Raw genomic sequence first — 5,309 nt, 5'->3', positions numbered from 1 at the left:
TCCATGTACCCCCCCCCCGATCGTGCCCCATTTTCTCTCCCCTTCGCCAGTGGCCAGTTCAGGTCTCAGGTTTGGGGGTTTCCCCCATTTCCACCTGCAGGGATTTGTCCTTGTGCGGGTGGGAAATGGTTCCCCTGAGTGATTCCTGAGCTGGGCAGAGGGTGACTGGGCAGAGACTGGGGGGGCCCTGAGACAGGGACACCTCTGGGCTGGGCTGGGGGGGCCACTCTCTGCTGGCAACGGGGCCTGGGAAGGGCCAGGAAGGGGAGGGAGGGGCAAGTGTCCCGCATGGAGACGGCCCAGCCCCAGGTTTCCCAGTCCAGCTACTTCCCCTCCCCCAACCTGCCCAACCCAGCAGCCCCCCCACCCCATCACCTGCTAGTCACATTCCCAGACCCCACTGCCAGCCCCTCCCCACTGATAGTGACTTTCTCACTCCAGCCCCACTCCTGTCCCCTGTGAAAAGACATCACCCAGGGATCCCTGCCGGCCATGTGAGTGTGGGGCAAGAAGAATCCGTCCCGTTCTGTTGTTGATTTAATATCCTTGTATAATCCCCTCAAATTTCCCATCTTTTCTCTCGAGCCTTTAAATGGTGACACACAATCTCCCAGAGGTTGGTGCTTCTCTCTTATATTGGCAAATATTTAGTTTGTGCCCCATTTTCTCCTCAGTTCTGAAATACTGATATCTAATGTTCAAAAATCTCCCCCCTTTTCTCTCCAGGTGTGTGACTGAGATCAGGGCTCTTATTGTACTGCCAAGCGGTGCAGAGACCCCAACTGAGATCTGGGCCCTGTTCTGCCAGGCGCTGAAGAGACCCCAGGTGAGATCAGACCCCACTGTTGTGCCAGGTAAAACTGAGACCTGGACCGAGATCGCGCCCCCTCCTTGTGCCAGGCAGCGAACGACTGCGACCCAAACCGCTGCCTCCATTGTGCTGGGCACTTCAGAGACCTCGACTGAGATCTGTGTCCCCGTTGAGTCTGGCACTGCACTGACCCTAATGAAGATCCCGCCCCACCACTGTACTGGGCACTGCACAGACCCTGACAGAGATCCTGCTCCCACATTTTGCCAGTTGCTGCAGGGGCCTAAACAAAATCTGGGATCCTGTAATGCCGGGAGTTGCAGAGTCCCCAACTGAGATAAGGCCCCTGTTGTGCAGGGCTCTGCACAGACACTGACCAAGATCAGGGTTCCCATTGTGACAGGTGCTGAACAGACACCAAGGGTATCTCTACCCTGCCATTAAAAACCCCCAGCTGGCCCAGGCCAGGTGACTCAGGCTCACAGGGCTCAGGCCAAGGGGCTGTTTAATTGCAGTGTAGATGTCTGGGCTCGGGCTGGGGCCAGGCTGTAGGACCCTGCGAGGTGGGAGGGGGCCAGACCTTGGGCTGCAGCCCCAGCTGGACCATAGACACCACAATTAAACAGCCCCACAGCCTGAGCTGTGTGAGCCCAAGTCAGCGGGCACGGGCCAGCCGCCGGTGTCGAACAAGTTTGCATGGAGAATTTGGGGCAAAACTGGGAACTGAACCCAGATTGTTTGAATTCTTTCCTCTCCCCTTAACCCCAAGCCCAGCGTGTGTGTGTGCAGCGTTGTTTTGGTCTGTGTTTGCCTTGCATTGGCTTCCAAGGGAGGCTGTGGAATTTCCTTCACTGGAGGTTTTTAAGACCAGGTTAGAGATACACCAGTCTGGGAATGTCTAGGGATACTTGGTCCTGCCTCAGCACAGGGGGCTGGAGTAGACGCCCTCTCAAGATCCCTTCCAGGCCTACACTGAAATAATTCTCTTTTGTGCTGTGTCCTGTTCTACGCTGAGCTGTTTTGCATGGTGCCATTTGGAACTGTGATCGCACCATGTTGTGTAGCAGTTTTATGGTGCATTGTTTTGCCTCAGCTTGTTTGGTGCCTGTGCTGTGTCGGTTTGAGTTGAGCTATTTTCCATTGTGTACTTTTGTCCTAGGATGTCATCGTTTGCATCGTGTTGCTTTCTTCTCCTTTGTATTGTCATTCTATGCTGTGGAGTTTAGGTTGTGTTTTTTCTCCCCGAATTGCCTGACATTATGTTGTGGTGGGTTTTATTTTGTATGTTGTGTTTTTATATGTGTATATATTGCATCACATCATAGAACTGCAGGGCTAGATAGGACCTCAAGATGTCATCAAGTCCAGCTCTCTCTGCTGAGGCAGGACCAAGTATCTGTAGATTATCTCTGACAGAGCTTTGTCCTACTTGTTCTTAAAAACTTCCAGGGAAAGAGACTCCCCAGCCCCCCTTGTAAGACTATTCCCGAGCTGACCTGCCTTAGCTCTGGGGACACCCACACAGACTGTAGTGGTGAGCAGCTCTGGAGAGAGAGGAGACCCCAGTGAGTGGCAGCTGGGTAAAGAGACTGAAGTTTGGAGGAGAAACATTGACGTGTCCAAGGTCACCCAGGCTGTCCGTGACCGAGCTAGAAATAGGTTCTAGTGCCACCGTACTGCTGTTTCTGAAGGTCTCTGCCACCCTGGTGTTTTAGGCACTGGTGCAAACCCTTAGTGTAGGCAGAAGTTACACTAGTGCACTCTGATTGGCACTGGTGCACCATGTCCCAGTTTGAAGGTTTGAGGTGGGGGTGGGGGGAAGTGACCTCACAGATGCCTGGGGCTGGCTGAACATTGCAGCTGGGAAGGGAGGGGCAGCAGTGAGTGCTGGAGGTATGAGCCAGGAGCGCAGCCCCACAGGGCTGGACACTGACTTCTCCTGACCCAGGGGACACCCCCCAGCGAGGTGGTTTGTCCAGGGATGCACAGGCTGTCTTGGCAGGGCAGCTCAGCTGCAGTCCCTGCACACCTCTTCCTGCAGCCTAATACAGTGTGCTCGGGGGACCTTTCCAAGCTGCGGGTGACGGGGCTCTGGAGCTAACAGGGTCTGTTCCTGGCTCCGTCACAGACCTGTTCAGTGATCGTGGGGAAGTCACAGCCCCTCTCTCTGTAACGCTGTCCCCAGTGACTCGAGAGCACGAGCACCAGCCTCGGGCAGACTGGTAAGAAGCAGGGAACAAACCCCAAATTGGGCGTGAGGTCTATATGGAGATTTCACCAACCAAGAATCCAGTGTAAACACAGACAGTCCCCTTGGGTGATCCCATATATCTTTCTGAGCCGAGCCCCACCCCCCCCCGGCTATAAAAACTCCACTGCCCATGTGGGCCACAATAACTGGTTTTCTGCATATAACTGCCAGGGCTGGCGTTAGGGGCAGCAAGCAGGGCAACTGCCTGCGGCCCCACGCCACAGGGGCCTTCACAAAGCTACATTGCTTAGGCTTTGGCTTCAGCCCTGGTGGTGGGGCTCAGGGCTGGCTTCAGGCCAATTCCACCGAATCGGGCCCAGCGCCTAAGAGGGCCCCGCATCCAGTGAGAATCTCTTCCCTGGCTAGAGACAACTTTTTAATTTTTACTCACCTGGCAGCACTTCAGGGGTGGGTCCTTCACTTGCTCTGGGTCTTCGGCGGCACTTCGGCGGCGGGTCCTTCAGTGCTGCCGAAGACCTGGAGCGAGTGAAGGACCCGCCCCCGAAGTGCCACCGAAGACTTGGAGCACCGCCCGGTGAGTACAAGCCCCACGTGCTTTTTTACATTTTTTTGGGGGGGGGTCATCCCTGCCGGGGCCCTTTCGAAACTGTTTGAATTGGGCCCCGCACTTCCTAAAGCCGGCCCTGTCTGGACTTCAGCTCCATGCGCTGGGACTTCAGCTTTCTGCCCTGGGCCTCAGCGAGTCTAATGCCGGCCTTGCTTGGCAGCCCCCTGAAAGCTGCTCACGGCCCCCCAGGGGGCCCCAGACCCCTGGTTGAGAACCACTGCCTTACCCCACTAATCACAGCAATGTTCAGGTTACTGCCAGTCCCAAAGGACCAGTCACTTCCTTAGGTCAAATGACTCTTAGATCTCCCAACAAAGACAACACTTGTAGCCAGTCCTGTCACAACCTGTATTAAGACTTATTTAAAAGGAAACAAGAGTTGTTGACAAAGTTAAAGCAGGTAATCCTATAGATGCAGACGAGTTGCAGTCTTAGATTTCAAAGGTAATAGAAGCTTCTATAATAAGCAAGCTCTACATATTCTTTAGGACTAACCCCGGCTAGGCAGCTGGGGATCTCGTGCTTATGCCTAGAAACTTTTCCCCCCAGAGTCCAAGCAGCATACAGATCATCAGTTCCCTCTGTATGGGGTTTTTCATCCCCTTCCTGGCATGTGCTGTGAGCTGGAAACTCAGCTAATGGGAAATCAAGAGCACAACAACAGTTTTGTGTGTTCGTTAATATCCCGTAATAGTGTCTCTGGTGTGGATGGACCTTTCCTGCCAGGCAGAGTGTAATGCATTCGGTTGCCAGTCAGCACTTCACCTAGGTAAAGTCTCTCTCCTGTGTGGTGATTTACAGAGCCACAGAGGCTCACAATGCAACTAGTCAGATGTTAACCCAGGCAGCAACTCACAAGCGTTCAATGAAGTCTAAACACATTCTCATGTTCACAGTCTGTATGAGGAGTATCTACTCATTGGGACTCGCTGGGGAGCCACAGAAAGGAACAAGATGTGCTGAGGCAAGAAGGCCCAGTCTCAGAGCCCCCGGGGTCATGCTTCCCAAAAGCTAAAACTAGGCCCAGCCCAGGAAAGGGGCACTGCCAGGAGAGACTGGATAAAGGCTGGAGCATCAAACAACTTAGTTAACCTGAGAGAGCTGCCTTGGGGACAGTGACAGGGAGAATCCCCAGAGTGACTCCTTGGATTCTGCTCGTCTCTGGCCTTTGGTTCATAGAATCACAGAACTGGAAGGGACCTCGAGAGGTAGCTAGTCCAGTCCCCTGCCCTCAAGGCAGGACGAAGTATTATCTAGACCAGGAGTGGCCAACCTGAGCCTGAGAAGGAGCCAGAGTTTACCAATGTACATTGGCAAAGAATCACAGTAATACGTCAGCAGCCCCCCATCAGCTCCCACCCCCTGCTCCCAGCGCCTCCCACCCATGGGAAGCCACACTAATCAGAACCTCCCCCTCCCTCCTCGCACCTCCCGATCAGCTCTTCACACTATGCAAGACACTTGGTGGGGGGGAATGGAGCAAGGGCATTGCAGGAATGGAGGCTCAGGAAAGGGAGTGGGAAGGGGTGGACTGGGGGCAGGGCCTGTAGCTGAGTAGTGAGCACACCCAGCACACTGGAAAGTTGGTGCCTGTAGCTCCAACCCCGGAGTTGGTGCCTATACAAGGAGCCGCATATTAAATTCTAAAGAGCCACATGTTGGCCACCCCTAATCTAGAC

General features: G+C 54.2%; 1 protein-coding gene across 1 annotated transcript in view; it reads left to right on the top strand.

Annotated features, from left to right (window-relative positions):
• Nucleotides 1-768: 768 nt before the first annotated feature.
• The window catches only part of LOC123358424 (myelin-oligodendrocyte glycoprotein-like), a 15,250-nt gene continuing 10,709 nt past the window's right edge, over nt 769-5,309 (top strand). The window contains exon 1 of the mRNA XM_045000931.1: nt 769-826. The gene's annotated coding sequence lies outside the window, so the exon portion shown is untranslated. The remainder of the gene's footprint in view (nt 827-5,309) is intronic.

The sequence above is a fragment of the Mauremys mutica genome, unplaced genomic scaffold (assembly GCF_020497125.1).
Source record: "Mauremys mutica isolate MM-2020 ecotype Southern unplaced genomic scaffold, ASM2049712v1 Super-Scaffold_100054, whole genome shotgun sequence".
NCBI classification, from domain to species: domain Eukaryota; kingdom Metazoa; phylum Chordata; order Testudines; family Geoemydidae; genus Mauremys; species Mauremys mutica.
This window is presented reverse-complemented; position numbering and strand designations above follow the sequence as displayed.